The following is a 21,818-nucleotide window of genomic DNA, read 5'->3' on the forward strand; positions in this document are numbered from 1 at the left end:
TGCTGAGGGAAAGATGGCTCATAATAATGGCGTAAACGGAATGGCATCAAACACATGGAAGCCATTCCACCTATTTCACTCCAGTCATTACCATGAGCCCATTCTCCCCAATTAAGGTGCCAACAACCTCCTGTGGTTTTACGTGACCCAAGGGCCTATAGAAAAGCTATCCAGATGGGTTGTCTAGTGTGGAACTGACTGTGTGCGAGTGAGGGTTTTTGACTTGCTAAATTTCCTTTCACGGAAATTAGGTAATCTAACACAACAATCAGCTTTCCGCACCCCAAAAACACATCCAACCTGACACACATTGTAACCTGCCAGGTGGGAAGCTAATAACATTGTTTCACCATTCACCCCTCATTAATTGTTCCAAGTACCAGCAGATGGATTGTCACGTCTGGCACTTAGCTGCCAGGGACTTTAATAGATTGATAGATTTTTTATTCTTTCTCTCCCTCTCACTTTCCTCTGTATCACACTATAGGGTCTGACCTAGATCCCTTTCCCAAAGGAAATGAATGAATAAATCACGAGTGCGGGATGTGCTCCATATTCTCTGAACCTGGTGCCCTCGCACAGCGCCTTGCTACTACACTTTCTGGGTGGATGGATACAACCTCTGAAGCTGGTGTCCTGGCACAGTGCCTTGCTACTACACTGTCTGGGTGGATGGATACAACCTACCTCAACATACCTGGGTGGCTCAATAGCAGGGCAGGGGTCAATTCCAGTTCAATTCAGGAAGTATAATAACATTTCAATTCCATTTCGGAATTGAAATGTGAAAATGCCATATTTAATTCCATTTCAAACATTCCATTCCCAGCTGGGGAAGGGGGGGGGGGCAAGCTTAAACCAGCTCAATGTATTACAAAGCAAGGACGCATCTGGATTACACCCCTCTCTTTCTCTCAATATTGGTGACCATTAATTGCATATTAAAGTTATATAAAATCAAAGCATACTACACATAAGCATTTATGGTTTAGGTAAATGTTCCATCAATTGTAGGCTCTGCCGGTGAAGCAGTTGACATTTGCCCACGTAATGTAGCTAGCTAACTGGCTAGAAATAATGTTTGCAAGCTAACAAGAAACAGGTTCACTTTCTGGATTGACTGGAATTGACCACAACCCTAATCTACAGTACCATCTCCAGCTGATGGAGACTACGGAAGGCAGTGGTGGTTTATCACACACACATAGAAACATATGGACACACACACTACAATTGTACATGTGCGTACCCACCCACACACTCTCCAGCAGAGCTAATCTCCAATCAGCAGTGGGTTCTCACTCTCACACCCGCAGCTACTTGCCCGAGCCTCCCCAGCTTCTCCTTCACCCAAATCACTGTATTCTTATCGGCAGACTCAATGACTGCCTCGCCTGGTTCACCAACTACTTCGCAGACAGACTTCAGTGTGTCAAATCAGAGGGCCTGTTGTCCAGACCTCTGGCAGTCTCTATGGGGGTGCCACAGGGTTAAACTCTCGGGCCAACTCTTTTCTCTATATATATATCAACGATGTCGCTCTTGCTGCGGGTGATTCACTGATCCACCTCCACGCAGGCGACACCATTCTGTATACATCTGGCCCTTTGGACACTGTGTTAACTAACCTCCAAATGAGCTTCAATGCCATACAACACTACTTCCGTGGCCTCCAACTGCTCTTAAACGCTAGTATAACCAAATGCATGCTTTTCAACCGTTCGCTGCCCGCACCCGCCCGCCCGACTAGCATCACTACTCTGGACGGTTCTGACCTAGAATACGTGGACAACTAAATACCTAGGTGTCTGGCTAGACTGTAAACTCTTCTTCCAGACTCATATCAAACATCTCCAATCCAAAATCGGCTTTCTACTTCACAACAAAGCATCCTTCACTCACGCCGCCGAACTTACCCTAGTAAAACTGACTATCATACCGATCCTCGACAATGTCATCTACAAAATAGCTTCCAATACTCTACTCAGCAAATTGGATGTAGTCTATCACAGTGCCACCAGTTTTGTTACCAAAAGCGCCTTATAGCACCCACCACTGCAACCTGTATGCTCTAGTCGGCTGGCTCTCGCGACATATTCGTCGCCAGACCCACTGGCTCCAGGTCATCTATAAAAGTCTATGTTAGGTAAAGCTCCGCCTTATCTCAGCTCACTGGTCACGATAACAACACCCACCCATAGCACGCGCTCCAGCAGGTATATCTCACTGGTCATCCCCAAAACCAACACCTCCTTTGGCCGCCTTTCCTTTCAGTTCTCTGCTGGCAGTGACTGGAACGAATTGCAAAAAAATAAATATAAACGTTTTAAATTTCGCTGAAGCTGGATGGAGACTTATATTTCCCTCACTAACTTTAAACATCAGCTATCTTAGCAGCTAACCGATCGCTGCAGCTGCACATAGTCCATCTGTAAATAGCCTACCCAATCTACCTACCTCATCCCCATATTGTTTTTATTTACTTTGCTGCTCTTTTGCACACCAGTATCACTACTTACACAACATCATCTGCTCATCTATCACTCCAGTGTTAATCTGCTAAATTGTAATTACTTTGCTACTATGGCCTATGTATTGCTTTACCTCCTCATGCCATTTCACACACTGTATATAGACTTTCTTTTTGTGTTATTGACTGTACACTTGTTTATTCCATGTGTAACTCTGTGATGTTGTTTCTGTCGCACTGCTTTGCTTTATCTTGGCCAGGTCGCAGTTGTAAATGAGAACTTGTTCTCAACTGGCCTACCTGGTTAAATAAAGGTGAAATTAAAATTTTAAATAAAAAACTAAATGTCTTGGTAAATTGCAATATTTAACTAAGTTTAGAAAAAAAATTTAAGGAAAGAGTGGTCTAAACACAGGCAGGGCAGGATTAACAGTTCTGGTCACCTAGTGATGAAGTTAGTCCAGCTTCAGAAGCGGCATGACTTTACAGACGAGTAAAATGCTATTCATGTCTCCAGAGAAGGTTTGGTGATGGCATAAAAAAAAGAAATCAACGTAGTGTAGCCTACCCTAACAGAAAAATAAACACGCCAAAGCGCTTTCAATGTACCACATACCATTATATGTGAAAAGGGTAATCAATACAGGCTTTACCAGTGGCCTACTGTAAGTTCATAAAGAGACAAAAACATAACCACAAGAGGAGCCTACCCCGTGCTCGCATGCATGGCCTGAAGATACCTCTGCATCCCAGCGACATCAGTCCCATGAATAGCATTACATCAAATTGTATTAGTCACACGCTCCGAACACAGTGCATTGCTTACTTACGAGCCCCTAATCAACAATGCAGTTTTTTTTTAAATACAGAAAATAATAATTAATAAAATTAACAAGTCATTACTGAGCAGCAATAAAATAACAACAGCGAGACTATATACAGGGGGGTACCGGTACAGTGAGTTAATGTGCCAGGGCACCGGTTAGTTGAGGTAATATGTACATGTAGGTAGAGTTATTAAAGTGACTAGGCATAGATGAAAACAGAGAGTGGAAGCTGTTTAGAAGCCTCGACTTGGTGCTCTGGTACCGCTTGCCGTGTGGTAGCAGGGAGAACAGTCTGACTAGGGTGGCTGGAGTCTTTGACAATTTTTAGGGCCTTCCTCTGACACCGCCTGGTATAGAGGTCCTGGATGGCAGGAAGCTTGGCCCCAGTGATGTATTGGGCCGTTTGCACTACCCTCTGTAGTGCCTTGTGGTCGGAGGCCAAGCAGTTGCCATACCAGGCAGTGATGCAACCAGTCAGGATGCTTTCGATGGTGCAGCTGTAGAACCTTTTGAGAATCTGAGGACCCATGACAAATCTTTTCAGTCTCCTGAGGGAATAGGTTTTGTTGTGCCCTCTTCATGACTGTCTTGACATGYTTGGACCATGGTAGTTTGTTAGTGATGTGGACACCAAGGAACTTGAAGGTCTAAACCTGCTCCACTGCAGCCCCGTCGATGAGAAAGGGGGCGTGCTCGTTCTTCTTTTTCCTGTAGTCCACAATCATCTCCTTTGTCTTGATCACGTTGAGGGAGAGGTTGTTGTCCTGGCACCACACGGCCAGGTCTCTGACCTCCTACCTATAGGCTGGCTCGTCGAGCCAGAGACTGCATCATCTGTGGATCTGTTGGGGCGGTATGCAAATTGGAGTGGGTCTAGGATTTCTGGGATAATGGTGTTGATGTGAGCCATGACCAGCCTTTCAAAGTACTTCATGGCTACAGAAGTGAGTGCTACGGGTCGGTAGTCATTTAGGCAGGTTACCTAGTGTTGTTGGGCACAGGCACTATGGTGGTCTGCTTAAAACATGTTGGCATTACAGACTCGGACAGGGAGAGGTTGAAAATGTCAATGAAGACACTTGCTAGTTGGTCAGTACATGCTCGCAGTACACATCCTGGTGATCCGTCTGGCCCTGCGGCCTTGTGAATGTTGACCTGTCTAAAGGTCTTATTCACATCGGCAGTGGAGAGCGTAATCACACAGTCTTCCAGAACAGCTGGTGCTCTCATGCATGATTCAGTGTTACTTGCCTCGAAGCGAGCATAGAAGTAGTTTAGCTCGTCTGGTAGGCTTGTGTCACTGGGAAGATCTCGGCTGTGCTTCCCTTTGTAGTCTGTAATAGTTTGCAAGCCCTGCCACATCCGATGAGCGTCAGAGCCGGTGTAGTACTATTCAATCTTAGTCCTGTATTGACGCTTTGCCTGTTTGATGGTTCGTCGGAAGGCATAGCGGGATTTCTTATAAGCTTCCGGGTTAGAGTCCCGCTTCTTGAAAGCGGCAGCTCTAGGCTAAAGCTCAGTGTGGATGTTGCATGTAATCTATGGCATGTACGTACGGTCACTGTGGGTACAACATCATTGATGCACTTATTGATGAAGCCAATGAGTGATGTGGTGTACTCCTCAACGTGATCGGAGGAATCCCGGAACATATTCCAGTCTGTGCTAGCAAAACAGTCCTATAGCTTAGCATCTGCGTCATCCGACCACTTTTTTTTTATTGATCAGTCACTGGTGCTTCCTGCTTGTAAGCAGGAATCAGGGGGATAGAATTATGGGCAGATTTGCCAAATGGAGGGTGAGTGAGAGCTTTGTATGTGTCTCTGAGTGTGGAGTAAAGGTGGTCCAGAGTTTTTTCCCCCTCTGGTTGCACATTTAACATCCTGATAGAAATTTGGAGAAAACGGATTTCAGTTTCCCTGCATTAAAGTGCCCAGCTACTAGGAGTGCCGCCTCTGGGTGTGCATTTTCCTGTTTGCTTATGGCAGAATACAGCTACGAAAAATACCGATTTTTCCCGTTGGTAGTTTAATCTTCCGCGTAGGTCATTGATTTTATTCTCCAAAGACTGCACGTTTGCTAGCAGAATGGAAGGAAGTGGGGGTTTATTAGATCGCCTACGAATTCTCAGAAGGCAGCCCGCCTTCTGGTCCCTTTTTCTCAGCCTCCTCTTCATGCAAATCACCGGGATCTGGGCCTATTCCAGAGAAAGCAGTATATCATTCATTGGGCTCCCGAGTGGCGTAGCGGTCTTTGGCGCTGCATCTCAGTACTAGAGATGACACTACAGACACCCTAGTTCAAATCAAGGCTGTATCACAACCGGCCGTGATTGGGAGTCCCATAGGGCGCGCCCAGCGCCGTCCGGGTTTGGCCGGTGTAGGCTGTCATTGTAAATAAGAAATTGCTCTTAACTGAGTTATCTAGTTAAATAAAGGTCACACACACAAAAATGTATTTTGTTGGCATTTACATATGTCTCCATTACCAGTAAAACATAATCAAAACCTATTTTCTTTCCCACTTACTTGTTGTGTTGTTTCGTTGCTTATTTGTTTAATTCAAAACCAGGTTTTATATGGAACGCCGTTTGGATCTTTGCTTGTCAAAAAAGATATAGGTCAAATAACACAGTTTGACGTGCCAAATAAGCTTGTTGACCAATCAGGACCTGAATCATTTAACGCGTTCATTAACAAAAACATAGCAAAACAACATCTGTTTCAGTAGCTATAGTTAGCTAGCTAACTATATAGCTAGGTGTCATCTAAAATAACCATAATTTATAAAAGACAGTTCTTATTTGTTTAATGGTGGTCGGACCCATCTATGTGAAGCTAGCCACAATAAGGATTAGCCACAATAGTGGAATTTGCGGTTAGCCTTCAAAATAAAAGCATGGCATAATTCTACTATTTTTATTCATTTGCATCACTGTCAATTACATACTTTTATTTTGAAGGCAAACCGCAAATTCCATTATTGTGCCTAATTCTTATTGTGGCTAGCTTCACAACACATAACCCGGTCTGGTCCAGCATCACTAGCCAGATTAAATCAAATTTTATTTGTCACATACACATGGTTAGCAGATGTTAATGCGAGTGTAGCGAAATGCTTGTGCTTCTAGTTCTGACCATGCAGTAATATCTAACAAGTAATCTAACCTAACAATTTCACAACAACTACCTTATACACGCAAGTGTAAAAGGAATGAATAAGAATATGTACATAAAAATATATGAATGAAGCTAGCTGGCTGCTTATAACGTTAACCCTGTTGCCCACCAAAGGCTAGCCATTTATTTTCTTTAACTGAAGTTCAATTTCAATAGGCGTACAACAAGTGGCAACCTAGCTAAGACTTACAAGGATTCCTAAATCATTAATAAGAATAATGAAAATTACTGCAGTTTCTACTGGTTATTGTTTTCATGGCTGGTTGTATTGGTGCTAGCTAGGTACCAAGCTATAGCTAGTTACCCCAGAAGTCGCAGTCGAACAAATTATGCTTTATTACCAACGCGGTATTGTAAACACATCGTTCGTGGCCGGTGTTTGCTGATATCTTTGTACAGCGCTAGTGTATCTTTTTTGACATGCAAAAGACCCAAACGGTGTTCCATAGTATGTATGTCATGAAGCTAATAGCAACGACGCTATTACTGTGTAACTCCGGTAGAGCAACATCTGAAAAATAGTGCACTTGGTAATGTGTACCGGTGCTCGACCAGTCGGCGAAAGCCAACATCACCCACGACAGAGAACAGTTGATTGTCAAGGGCAATGAATTCCATTATCTTGGCTTTAATGTTGCTGAAATGTTGTTACGCTTTCAAATGACTGCTCGATCCACACAGCAGACATTGTGGGCTAGGTTAGGAATGCTGTGTTGCACGTGTAGCGCAAAATTTTACGTGGCGTCATTACGTCATGTACCTACGTTATATAGGTATGCACATTAGCTTTGACATTGGTTTTGCATATCGGCGTTAAACTAGACATGGTGGCATTTTTAGCTAATTTTGTCCGATTCCGATATGTTAACTGATATATCGTGCATCACTAATTGCAATGATTGAATAACATGTGTGTGTACATTTATTTTGCAATGCAAGGGAGAGAAGGGAGGGGACAGGCAGAACCATGCGCATATGTCTTGGTAATCTGCATGTCATAATGTCTTAATTGTCTTGCATGCCTCGCAAATTCCAACAAGTAGTCTAAAGTTTGCCTCATGCTCTAGTTTTATGAAAACCTTCCCCAGGCCTTCATAGCCTATCATCTAGTTAAGAAAATAATGGTTTTGTGATAACGGCACTGTGATTTTAATTATGTGGGGCGGACAAAGTTTTTCGGTTAGGGATTTTTCTTAACAATAAGGATCCCAACTTTGTTTAAACATTTTAACGTTTAAAAATTCATACCCCTAGCTCAAACCACACAGTTACACATGCCCACAGTTACACGCCACACAAGTCTTCCTCGTAAAGAGAATATTCAGTGCTAATTGGGATTACATAATACCTTGGAGTCCTCAGTCTTTTTTAACACTGTGCGAATACGCCCTACAGTGAGAGGAGAATGTGCGTTTATGTTGATCTCTTGAACATTATAGGCCCATTTCATCGAAAATTAAGATTATAGCCAAGATCGTCATCGTATTGAAATCAGATCATTCTGTAAGATCAAGTCCATGGAGTGAGATGCCTTCAATGACAACGTCAGGGCGGAAATAGCAGTTCATTCTTTATCATTCACTTACAGACACAAGTCTACTGAATTTATTGCATTCTTACTGTGAACATTGCTTCTGCATCTCTTCCCTTCCCTCTCTGAAAAATCTTAGACAGGGCTGCTGGTCCTAGACTAATCAAAAGCACTCTCCCATGACGGCTTCCACCCCGACATACACTTTAACAGGACGTCACAACACATCTGGTCTGCTATGGTGTGCATGTGTGTTACGCAAGGTGTGTGTGTGTGTGTATACATACGTGCGTGGTAGACTAATGTAGGCTAACATATGGGAATATTATTAATGGGTTATTATCATCATCATCCCAACTATGAGACGTCTATATGCTGGTCCCCGTCTCATTCACTCTCCAGACAAACACCCTCCTCTGTCATCTCCTCATTGTCTAACAGTAGGGAGCAGATAGAACCAGCTGCTGCCCTAAACCAGGTGCATCCTCCATTGTCTACTACTGACTGGTGGCAAGGTGTGTGTGTGTGTGTGTGTGTGTGTGTGTGTGTGTGTGTGTGTGTGTGTGTGTGTGTGTGCGTGCGCACGTCCACCCTCAATAAAAATTGCAGTCCAGCCACGAGTCTCCACCGTCATCTTCTCTTCAGATCTAAATATTCATGACTATAAACACTTTCATGATACAGCCAGGGTTAAAGAGATGGACATTAGGATGAATACGGTACTGCTGGATCATGTGTCCTGTTAATCTCAAATCACACAGTGCTAAGAGATAACGTTAGCACGGTCATATGGTTTTACTGTCAAAGGCACCTGTATTTGGGGAGTTTCTCCAAATATTCTCTGCAGATCCTTCAAGCTCTGTCAGGTTGGATGGGGAGCGTTGCTGCACAGCCATTTTCAGGTCTCTCCAGAGATGTTCGATCGGGTTCAAATCCGGGCTCTGGCTGGGCCACTCAAGGACATTCAAAGACTTGTCCCAAAGCCACTCGGCATTGTCTTGGCTGTGTGCTTAGGGTCGTTGACCTGTTGGAAGGTGAACCTTCGCTCCAGTCTGAGGTCCTGAGCGCTCTGGAGCAGGTTTTCATCAAGGATCTCTCTGTACTTTGCTCCTTTCATCTTTCCCTCAATCCTGACTAGTCTCCCAGTCCCTGCCGCTGAAAAACATCCCCACAGCATGGTGCTGCTACTTCCATGCTTCACCGTAAGGATGGTGCCAGATTTCCTCCAGAAGTGACAATTGGCATTCAGGCCAAAATGTTCAATCTTGGTTTCACCAGACTAGAGAATCTTGTTTCTCATGGTCTRAGTCTTTAGGTGCCTTTTGTCAAACTCCAAGCGGGCTGTCACTACTGATGTCTGGCCACTCTACCATAAAGGCCTGATTGGTGCTGCAGAGATGGTTGTCCTTCTGGAAGTTTCCTCCATCTCCACAGAGGAACTCTAGAGCTCTGTCAGAGTGATCATCAGGTTCTTGGTCTCCTCCCTGACCATGGCCCTTCTCCCCAATTGCTCAGTTTGGCCGGGTGGCCAGCTCTAGGAAGAGTCTTGGTGGTTCCGAACATCTTCCATTTAAGAATTATGGAGGTCACTGGGTTCTTGGACATATTTGGTACTCTTCCCCAGATCTGTGCCTCGACACAATCCTGTCTTGGAGCTCTATGGACAATTCCTTCGACCTCATGGCTTTGTTTTTGCTCTGACATGAACTGTCAACTGTGGGACATCATATAGACAGGTGTGTGCCGTTCCAAATCATGGCCCTCTACTCTTTTCTATTTTTACCAATGATTTGCCACTGGCATTAAACAAAGCATGCGTGTCCATGTATGCTGATGATTCAACCATATACGCATCAGCAACCACAGCTAATGAAGTCACTGAAACCCTTAACAAAGAGTTTGTCTGTTTTGGAATGGGTGGCCAGTAATAAACTGGTCCTGAACATCTCTAAAACTAAGAGAGTTGTATTTGGTACAAATCATTCCTTAAGTGCTAGACCTCAGCTGAATCTGGTAATGAATGGTGTGGCTGTTGAACAAGTTGAGGAGACTAAATTACTTGGTGTTACCTTAGATTGTAAACTGTCATGGTCAAAACATATAGATTTAATGGTTGCAAAGATGGGGAGGTCTAGCCGTAATAAAGAGATGACACCACATTCCAAAAAGCAAGTTCTCTCTAGTTTTGTCTAATCTTGATTAGTGTCCAGTCGTGTGGTCCAGTGCTGCAAGGAAAGACCTAGTTAAGCTGCAGCTGGCAGAGAACAGAGCGGCACGTTTTGCTCTTAATTGTAATCAGAGGGTTAATATAAATACTATGTATGCCAGTCTCTCTTGGCTAAGAGTTGAGGAGAGACTGACTGTTTCTTATAAAAAGTGATACAATGTGTTGAAAATCCCAAATTGTTTGCATTGACAACTTACACACAGCTCTGACACACACACKTATCCCACCAGACATGCCACCAGGGGTCTTTTCATAGTCCCCAAATCCAGAACAAATTCAAGAAAACATACAGTATTATATAGAGCCCTTATTGCATGGAACTTCCTTCCATCTCATATTGCTCAAATAAACAGCAAACCTGGTTTCAAAAAACAGTTAAAGTAACACCTTGTGGCATAACGCCTCTCCCCTATTTGACCAAGATAGTTTGTGTGTATGCATTGATATGTAGGCTACATGTGCCTTTTTTTAAATGTATGTAGTTCTGTCCATGAACTGTTCTTGTCTAATGATGTTCTGTATTATGTTTCATGTTTTGTTTGGACACCAGGAAGAGTAGCTGCTGCTTTTGCAACAGCTAATGGGGATCCTAATAAAATACCAAATGTCCAATCAATTGAATTGACCACAGGTGGGGTCCAATCAAGTTATAGAAACATCAAGGATGATCAATGGAAACAGGATGCACCTGAGCTCAATTTTGAGTCGCATAGCAAAAGTGGCTGAATACTTATGTAAATAAGGCATCTGTTTTTATATATTTGCAAAAATTTATAAAAACCTGTTTTTGCTTTGTCATTATGGGGTATTGTGTGTATATTGCTGAGGAATTTGTTTTTATTTAATCAATTTCAGAATAAAGCTGTAACATAACAAAATGTGGAAAAAGTCAAGGGGGCTGAATACTTTCTGGAGGCACTGTAAGTCTATGTGTTAGAAGAACATTATGAAACCACACTGTACATAATGAATACATACACCCCAGACATGTCAAACCACAGTCATTCACATACATGAGGTATAGCCTACTAACAGAGTACACACAATCACTGGTATAGGATCACACACTAAATCATTTTGCAGCATTACACACATTCCATATCACACTGCAACACGCACATTTATTTACCTTTTTTTAAACTAGGCAAGTCGGTTAAGAACAAATTCTTATTTTCAATGACGGCCTAGGAACGGTGGGTTAACTGCCTTGTTCAGGGGCAGAACAACAGATTTTTACCTTGTCAGCTCAGGGATTCAATCTTGCAACCTTACGGTTAACTAGTCCAAGGCTCTAACCACCTGCCTCACGAGGAGCCTGCCTGTTACGCGAATGCAGTAAGAAGCCAAGGTAAGTTGCAAGCTAGCATTAAACTTATCTTATAACTAGTGATTATGATTGATTGTTTTTTATAACTACACATGGTTGATGATATTACTAGTTTATCTAGCGTGTCCTGCGTTGCATATAATCGATGCGGTGCGCATTCGCAAAAAGGACTGTCGTTGCTCCAACGTGTACCTAACCATAAACATCAATGCCTTTCTTAAAAATCAATACACAGAAGTATATATTTTTAAACCTGCATAGTAAGCTAAAAGAAATCCAGGTTAGCAGGCAATATTAACCAGGTGAAATTGTGTCACTTCTCTTGCGTTCATTGCACGCAGAGTCAGGGTATATGCAACAGTTTGGGCCGCCTGGCTCATTGCGAACTGATTTGCCCGAATTTTACGTAATTATGACATAACATTGAAGGTTGTGCAATGTAACAGGAATATTTAGACTTATGGATGCCGTCTGTTAGATAAAATAAGTAATGGTTCCATATTTCACTGAAAGAATAAACGTTTTGTTTGAGATGATAGTTTCCGGATTCGACCATATTAATGACCTAAGGCTCGTATTTCTGTGTGTTATGTTATAATTAAGTCTAGGATTTGATAGAGCAGTCTGACTGAGCGATGGTAGGCACCAGCATGCTCGTAAGCATTCATTCAAACAGCACTTTAGACTTGGAGTAGTTGTTCCCCTTGCTCTGCATGGGTAACGCTGCTTCGAGGGTGGCTGTTGTCGATGTGTTCCTGGTTCGAGCCCAGGTAGCGGCGAGGAGAGGGATGGAAGCTATACTGTTACACTGGCAATACTAAAGTGCCTATAAGAACATCCAATAGTCAAAGGTATATGAAATACAAATCATATAGAGAGAAATAGTCCTATAATTCCTATAATAACTACAACCTAAAACTTTTTACTTGGGAATATTGAAGACTCATGTTAAAAGGAACCACCAGCTTTCATATGTTCTCATGTTCTGAGCAAGGAACTTAAACGTTAGCTTTCTTACATGGCACATATTGTACTTTTACTTTCTTCTCCAACACTTTGTTTTTGCATTATTTAAACCAAATTGAACATGTTTCATTATTTATTTGAGGCTAAATTGATTTTGATGTATTATATTAAGTTAAAATAAGTGTTCATTCAGTATTGTTGTAATTGTCATTATTACAAATAAATAAATAAAATAAATACAAATCGGCCGATTAATCGGTATCAGCTTTTTTTGGTCCTCCAATAATCGGTATCGGCGTTGAAAAATCATAATCGGTCGACCTCTAGTTGACACTACGCATTTGGGCAGGTAGCTTTCTCTTGGCATCCGCCAAACCACGATTCGTCGTCAGACTGCCAGATGGTGAAGCATGATTCATCACTCCAAAAAACGCATTTCCACTGCTCCAGAATCCAATGGCGGTGAGCTTTATACCAATCCAGCCGACTCTTGACATTGCGCATGGTGATTTTAGGCTCGTGTGCGGTTGCCGGCCACGGAAACCCATTTCATGAAGCATCCGACAAACAGTTATTGTGCTGACGTTGCTTCCAAGAGCAGTTTGGAACTTGGTAGTGAGTGTTGCAACTGAGGACAGCTGTGTACGCACTACGCGCTTCAGCACTCGGCATTCCGTTCTGTAAGCTTGTGTGGCCTACCACTTTGCGGTTGAGCCGTTGTTGCTCCTAGACGTTTCCACTTCACAATAACAGCACTTACAGTTGACAGGGGCAGCTCTAGCAGGGCAGAATGTTTACAAACTGACTTGTTGGAAAGGTGGCATCCTATGACGGTGCCACACTGAAAGTCACTGAGCTTTTCAGTATGGGCCATTCTACTGCCAATGTTTGTCTACGGAGATTGTATGGCTGTGTGCTCGATTTTATACACCTGTCAGCAACGGGTTTGGCCGAAATAGCCGAATCCACAGAGACAGAGACGACACAGAGACAGACGGAAAGAGAGAAAAAGAGCAAGAGAGTTGGTTTGAACACCTACAACGGCTGTGTGTTTGTGCGCCACTGAATATGAAAGCAACACCAGATAAGCATGAGTCTTCGAGGAGCAAAAATAAATAAAATACACCTGTTGACATCTTGACATACACTGTACATTCTGCCCTCCTGCTGTGCTAACATACAGCCCTGGTGGAAAAGCTATGCAAGTGTGTAAACTAAAACAACAAACTAGCTAGAACTGGTACCATCTTGCCAAGTCTCACATGAAAAGACAGTATTCATCTCATGACTTCAGGGACCACATCGGAAATACTGTAAGTCATTGTTCTGTCCCTGTCATGAAAATATATGTACTGTGTGTATATGCATTTTTATTTACTAACTAACWAATCAATTAAATTAATAAAATCTGGCAGGACTTTTATGCTAAATTTAAGCAGACACCTGAAATAAAATGATATAACAATGAAATTGTATAAATGATATAACATAGATATGCCCATGTTTATTGGGCTTCAGTCTTGTAATAGGAGGGATAGTAGGTGGTCCATTGGGCTATTAACTAAACCTCATCTGTTAACTGAACATCTCTCCTTAATACATTCTCATAACTTTAGCTGTGAGAGACAGAGAAAATAAGAGAGAGCACGAAAGAGGGAAGAAAATGCAAAAGAGAGATGACAAGACAAATTAATTAAGTAAAAAAGAGAATATATGCCACAGGGAAGTGAGTTGGATAGCATGAGAATGAGATGGAGGGGGAAATATCGTTGTGCACCGATATGGTGACAAAGACAGAAGAGGGTGGATGGGAGGAAAGAACAAGAAAGAAAGTTATGGTATGATAGATTGGCTGAGAGGAAGGACAGTGATGAAAACAAAGAGGGCGCTGCGGGGGTTGGGGCAGGGAGGGCGCTGCGGGGGTTGGGGCAGGGAGGACGCTGCAGGGGTTGAAGACAGTAAATGAGGCAGACAGTATGAAAGAAGAAGAGAAAGAGAGAGAAAGACAGGAGAAAAAAAGTCAATCTCGGTCTGAGACATGCTCATTTGTTTAAAAACACCACAGAGAAAGTCAGACAGAGAGAATAAGAGATGGAAGAGAGAATGAGAGATGAAGGCACAGAAGAGAGAGAGAGAGAGCGCTGGTAAACAGACAGACTGTCCTGAGGTGCCTCTGGTCTCCCGTAGTGACTGGCTGGGCAGATCCAGCACACAGATAAATGACTCCATATCCCTCTTCATCCTCTTCTCTCCCTCTATCCATCTGTCATTCTTGCCGCTCCTCTCCAACACTCTTGACAAGGCATCAATCATCACCAACTATTATTTTTTTGTATCCTTATTTTACCAGGTAAGTTGACTGAGAACACATTCTCATTTACAGCAATGACCTGGGGAATAGTTACAGTGGAGAGGAGGAGGATGAATGAGCCAATTGGAAGCTGGGGATGATTAGGTGGCCATGATGGTATGAGGGCCCACTCAGGGCTTCAGACTAACATTTCCCACTGGTGGCGCTAAGTTTTTCAGTTTGTGGCACCAGCCCATGATTTGGTCACACCCAAAAAATATATATAATCTGCTGTCACGCAATAGAAAATATGAGTATCATTCTCAGTGCTTTATTAAAAAGTATAATATACTGAGATGGTATTGAATAAATATTTTTTTTCATCATCTTATGTTGTGATTCAAAGTATTTTAATGTGCAACCTAATCCAGTGAATGTAATTCATTGTGGGTAGACAATTATGCTATTGTTGTTATATTTTACTGTTAAAATAAGGCTACAGAATTATGTATTTTTGGTTAAATAGAGATGAATTTGACTACATCTTTATGTGATCTAATATCATAGGCTAATTTATTTGGGGCTAATTCATCACCTGAGTTGGCCTAAGTGGAAACTCAAAACCCATTACCTAGATCACGAACTCCAAAAGATAATAGCCACTGCTAGTAGCCATGTACTAATAACCCTCTACAGACTAAGCCCTGACATTTGATACTACAGTGAAAATGGTTCACTTTTTTAAAGCAAGGTCCCTGAACTCTCGTGTATTTTCTGCACTATGCAATGATATGGGCAGTGACCATGTAAGACTTTTACAACATACAGAAGTGCGCTGGTTATCAAGGGCCAAAGTATTGACATATTTTGGGGAATTTAGAGACGAGCTTAAAAGTTCTTGACTGGCCATAATTTCCACTTGTCTGACAGCTTGACTGATGACGAGTTTCTCACACGACTGGCCTATCTGGGTGATGTTTTTTCCTCGCCTGAATGATCTGAATCTAGGATTACAGCGACTCTCCGCAACTATATTCAATGTGCGGAATAAAATTGAAGCTATGCATAAGAGGTTGGAGCTCTTCTCTGTCTGCATTAACAAGGACAACACACAGGTCTTTCCAACATTGTATGATTTGTGTGCAAATTAACTCAAGCTTACGGACAATGTCAAATGTGATATAGCGAAGCACCTGAGTGAGTTGGGTGCACAATTATGCAGGTACTTTCCCAAACCGGATGACCCAAACAACTGGATTCGTTATCCCTTTCATGCCCTGCCTCCAGTCCACTTACAGATATCTGAACAAGAGTACCTCATCAAACTTGCAACAAGCGGTTCTGTGAAAATGTTACTTAAATCAGAAGCCACTGCCAGATTTCTGGATTGGGCTGCACTCAGAGTATCCTGCCTTGGCATATTGCACTGTTAAGACATTGATGCCCTTTGCAACCACGTACCTATGCGAGAGTAGATTCTTGGCCCTCACTAGCATGAAAACTAAATACAGGAACACACTGCATGGGAAATGATTTAAGACTGAGACTCACTCCAATACAACATTGCAGAGTTATGTGCATCCTTTCAAGCACACCCTTCTCATTAACCTGTGATGAGTTATTCACAATTTGATGAACAAATAAGGTTTTATATGTAAGATGGTTAAATAAAGAGCAAAATTATTGATTATTATTTGTGCCCTGGTCCTATAAGAGCTCTTTGTCACTTCCCACAAGCCGGGTTGTGACAAACTCACTAATTCTTATGTTTAATAAATGTATCGTATAGTGTGTGTGTGGCAGGCTTACAATGATGGCAAAAAACAACATTTGAGAGTGCGCTGACCCTGGTGCTAGAGGGGGTACGCAGCTGGAGGTTGAATGTTTGAAGGGGTACGGGACTATAAAAAGTTTGGGAACCACTGTACTAAGCTACAATGGCAAGAAAAAGTATGTGAACCCTTTGGAAATACCTGGATTTCTACATAAATTGGTCATAAAATTTGATCATCTAGTTGACAACAATAGACAAACACAGTCTGCTTAAACTAATAACACACAAACAAGTATACGTTTTCATGTCTTTATTGAACACATTCCCAGTGCAGGGTGGGAAAAGTATGTGAACCCTTGGATTTAATAACTGGTTGACCCTGCAATAAGCTCAACCAAACATTTTCTGTAGTTGCGGATCAGACCTGCACAACGGTCAGGAGGAATTTGACCATTCCTCTTTACAAAACTTTCAGATGAGCAATATTCTTGGGATGTCTGGTGTGAACTGCTCTCTCAAGGTTATGCCACAGCATCTCAATCAGGTTGAGGTCAGGACTCTGACTGGGCCACTCCAGAAGGCATATTTTCTTATGTTGAAGCCATTCTGTTGATAATTTACTTCTGTGTTTCGGGTCGTTGTCTGGTTGCGTCACCCAACTTCTGTTGAGCTTCAAATTGGCGGACTGATAGCCTAACATTCTCCTAGAAAATGTTTTGATAAACTTGGGAATTCATTTCTACGTCGATGATAGCAAGCTGTCCAGGGCCTGAGGCAGCCCCAAACCATGATGCTCCCTCCACCATATTTTACAGTTGGGATGAGGTTTTGATGTTGGTGTGCTGCACCTTTTTTCCTCCACACATAGTGTTGTGTGTTCCTTCCAAACAACTCAACTGTAGTTTCATCTGTCCACAGAATATTTTACCAGTAGCACTGTGGAACATCCAGGTGCACTTTAGCAAACTTCAGACGTGCAGCAATGTTTTTTTGACAGCAGTGGCTTCTTCCGTGGTGTCCTCCCATGAACACCATTCTTGTTTAGTGTTTTACGTAGTAACGTATACTCGTCAACAGAGATGTTAGCATGTTTCAGAGATGTCTGTAAGTCTTTAGCTGACACTCTAGGATTCTTCTTAACCTCACTTAGCATTCTGTGCTATGCTCTTGCAGTCATCTTTGCAGGACGGCCACTCCTAGGGAGAGTAGCAACAGTGCTGAACTTTCTCCATTTATAGACAATTTGTCTTACTGTGTGTGGAGTGATGAACATCAAGGCTTATAGAGATACTTTTGTAACCCTTTCCAGCAAGGCAACAATTCTTAATCTTAGGTCTTCTGAGATCCCTTTATTCAAGGCATGGTTCACATCAGGCAATGCTTCTTGTGATTAATCTCATCTCATTGATTGGACTCCAGGTTTGCTGACTACAATTAGCTTTTGGAGAAGTCATTAGCCTAGGGGTTCACATACTATTTCCAACTTACACTGTGAATATTTAAACGATGTATTCAATATAGACAAGAAAAATAAACTAATAACAAACAAATTATTGTAAGCACACCATTTCTCTATTGTTGTGAAGATGATGAAGATGAAGATCAGATCAAATTTGATGACCAATTTATGCAGAAATCCAGGTAATTCCAAAGGGCTCACATACTTTTTCTTGCCACTGTATATGGAATTGTTTTAAAGAAGGTCATACCAAGGATCATTTAGAATTTTTTATTTTGAATTGTAAAGCCCCCCACCCCCCCAAAATAAGTTGTCAAGAGCGGCTGTACAAACTTCAGACAAGTCCCAATACGCTTGTTAGGGGTCATAGAGCAAAACTGAGTGTGACATCTTTCCATAGAGGGGTCATAATAGTTTGTAGGCAAAACCATTTGGACGCTGCAGACAATTTTGTGAGAAGACCGATTTTCTGGATGTCGCATGGTCTGACAAACACCGCTTTAGCTCTGTCACCTTTCACCGCAGATGCGGAAGTGCAACATCGGCGGATGCAGGGGATTAAGACAACAACAAAAAAACATCTCTACCTTAAATATACAGATTTGTATGGGGATTGTATTATGCTAATTAGGGGGAGCGTGGGAGTGGACATTGACTCCAGGGTTTTTTAATCAAACAGTACATTTTATGTAAATTTCAATTGCAGTCTACCGTCAAATGAGGCTATGGACTCGCAATGACCAATGTCCATTTTGCAAAGCCATATCAAATATCTTGTTTATAAAGCACAGTGCTTTCGGAAAGTATTCAGACCCCTTGACTTTCTCCACATTTTGTTACGTTACAGCCTTATAAAATCGATTAAATATATTTTTTTACTCAATCGACACCCCATAATGACAAAGTGAAAACAGGTTTTTAGAAATGTTTGCAAATGTATTAAAAATTTAAAAAAAACAGAAATACCTTATTTACATAAGTATTCAGACGCTTTATGATGAGACTCGAAATTGAGCTCAGGTGCATCCTGTTTCCACTGATCATCCTTGAGATGTTTCTACAACTTGATTGGAGTCCATCTGTGGTAAATTCAATTGATTGGATATGATTTGGAAAGGCACACACCTGTCTATATAATGTCCCACAGTTGACAGTGCATGTCAGAGCAAAAACCAAGCCATGAGGTCGAAGGAATTGTCCATAGAGCTCCAAGACAGGATTGTGTCGAGGCACAGATCTGGGGAAGAGTACAAAAAAATGTCTGCAAGTATTGAAGGTCCCCAAGAACACAGTGGCCTCCACCATTCTTAGATGGAAGAAGTTTGAGACTCTTCCTAGAGCTGGACGCCCAGCCAAACTGAGCAATCGAGGGAGAAGGGCCTTGATCAGGGAGGTGACCAAAAACCCTATGGAAACTGACAGAGATCTAGAGTTCCTTTGTGGAGATGGGAGAAACTTCCAGAAGGACAACCATCTCTGCAGCACTCCACCAATCAGGTCGTTATGTTAGAGTGGCCAGACGGTAGCCACATGAGAGCCCGCTTGGAGTTTGCCAAAAGGCACCTAAGGATTCTCAGACCAAGAGAAACAAGATTCTCTGGTCTGATGAAACCAAGATTGAATCTTTGGCCTGAATGCCAAGTGTCACCTCTGGAGGAAATCTGGCACTATCCTTAAGGTGAAGCATSGTGGCAGCATCATGCTGTGAGGATGTTTTTCAGCGGCAGGAACTGGGAGACTAGTCAGGATCGAGGGAAAGATGAATGGAGCAAAGTACAGAGAGATCCTTGATGAAAACCTGCTTCAGAATGCACAGGACCTCAGGCTGGGGCGCCGGTTCAGCTTCCAACAGGACAACGACCCTAAGCACACAGCCATGACAACACAGGAGTGGCTTCGAGACAAGTGTCCGAATGTCCTCGATTGGCCCAGCCAGAGCCCGGACTTGAACCCGATCGCACATTTCTGGAGAGACCTGAAAATAGCTGTGCAGCGACGCTCCCCATCCAACCTGACAAAGCTTGAGAGGATCTGCAGAGAATAATGGGAGAAACTCTCCAAATTCAGGTGTGCCAAGCTTGTAGAGTTATACCCAAGAAGACTCGAGGCTGTAATCGCTGCCAAAGATTTCAAGAAAGTACTGAGTAAAAGGTCTGAATACTTATGTAAATGTAATATTTCAGTTTATTTCAAACAAATTGGCAAAAATGTCTAAATCTGTTTTTGCTGTCATTATGGGTTATTGTATGTAGATTGAGGGGAAGAATTTAAAAAAAATCTATTTTAGAATAAGGCTGTAACATAAAATGTGGAAAAAGTCAAGGGGTCTGAACACTTTCCAAATGCACTGTAGTTGCTATTGAGCTGAGAATTGAGAATTAAAGCTGACCCTCCTCTACCCAAGCATGACAAGAGGCTAACCAGAGTGTTTTCCCCACAATTGGATTTTAAAATGTTATACAATCAGAACTCATTGTTATATAATCAGAAAGGGGAGAGTGGCTCACTCAACACAGCAGCAGGCCCCAGCAAAACAGGTAACATTATCCTACAGGGGAAGGCAGGCAGACCCTTTCATTACATTAATCATGAGGATAATATACTTTACCGTTTGACCAAATCGTGGCTTTAGCCTCCTATAAAAATAGAGGATGTTCAGTGCACCGAGGCGACCAATACATTTTAAAACCTGCACAGCCAAGTCAAAGGGTTGCAAAATGCTGGCCGCCCACCATACACACACACTTAGTCAAATTAAAGTAGTGTACATGTTGCACCTGGTCCCCTCCCTGTGGACCCCCCCAGTACCCAGCTGTTCCGTGCCTAAACCCTCCCTGGCCAATGACTGCCTGGCAGCCAGCTGTGCCAGCCTCTGAACCCAAACCGGGGCAGAGGACTTTGACAATTACCAATTCCACGTAACAGAGTGATGCTGAGAGTCTTGATTGTTTTACTTGTCAAACAAAAACCAGTCATTGCAAAGTTAAACAAACCATATCTTTATGCACAAGGACTACTTGTAACAATGTCCACTGAAATACAGTGAAGATGCAAAGTTTGGTCACAGAATTACGTTTTTTGCTGTTTATGCAGTCAATCTGTTAAAATGTCGGAATTTATCGCTGAAGCCTAGACGCTTGCGCTTCCTATGTTGAAGCTATGTAAACATTGGAACGACACTCACCGCCGAGAAGTCAACTTCAAATCGACAATTATGTAGAATGTCAACGCCACAGGAAACTCGCAAAGTTGTTAAGCATTCAAAAAAAAAACGGTTGATATGAATACAATTTTAACAAACGTAGCAACTCACCGTCTTCGTTTCTTTGTTACTTCAGTCGATGCATTGTGAATATCCATTCACTTCGTCTAGAACGCTTCAATGAGGTAGGTTATCGACCACAACACACAAGTCAAGAGTGACGCCATTGGCTAGGATATTTGTATGTCCTAGTGTCTGCCCTTTTCACGCTTCAATGGGCGTTTCTAAACCGGTAGTTTTGGTTCCTGGATGCTGATTCATTGGCTGAAACAGCATTTCAGCCATGTGTATCAAGCAATTTACCACGGGTATAACGCAAAAATACTTGTTTACTGTTGTATTTATGTTTAACTAGTTTATAATGGTAATAAGGCACCTCGAGGTTTGTGGTATATAGCCAATATAGGCTACCACGGCTAACGCCTTGATCACACCGACAGCTTTTTGCATTTTGGTACACCATAAGTACATTAATTTCCAATGGAAAGCTGCATTTGCCCTACAGC

The 21,818-nt window shown here is 42.3% G+C and overlaps 1 protein-coding gene across 2 annotated transcripts in view; it reads right to left on the reverse strand.

Annotated features, from left to right (window-relative positions):
• LOC111979706 (SPRY domain-containing SOCS box protein 4-like) overlaps positions 1-21,494 on the reverse strand; it is a 127,324-nt gene extending 105,830 nt beyond the window's left edge. Inside the window, exon 1 of one of the 2 annotated variants that reach the window (XM_024010374.1) lies at positions 21,364-21,492. The gene's annotated coding sequence lies outside the window, so the exon portion shown is untranslated. Of the gene's footprint in view, positions 1-21,363 lie in introns of both variants that reach the window. The other variant, XM_024010376.2, reaches the window with a different exon arrangement.
• Between the last annotated feature and the right edge of the window lie 324 nt (positions 21,495-21,818).

The sequence above is a fragment of the Salvelinus sp. IW2-2015 genome, linkage group LG19 (assembly GCF_002910315.2).
Source record: "Salvelinus sp. IW2-2015 linkage group LG19, ASM291031v2, whole genome shotgun sequence".
Lineage (NCBI taxonomy): Eukaryota > Metazoa > Chordata > Actinopteri > Salmoniformes > Salmonidae > Salvelinus > Salvelinus sp. IW2-2015.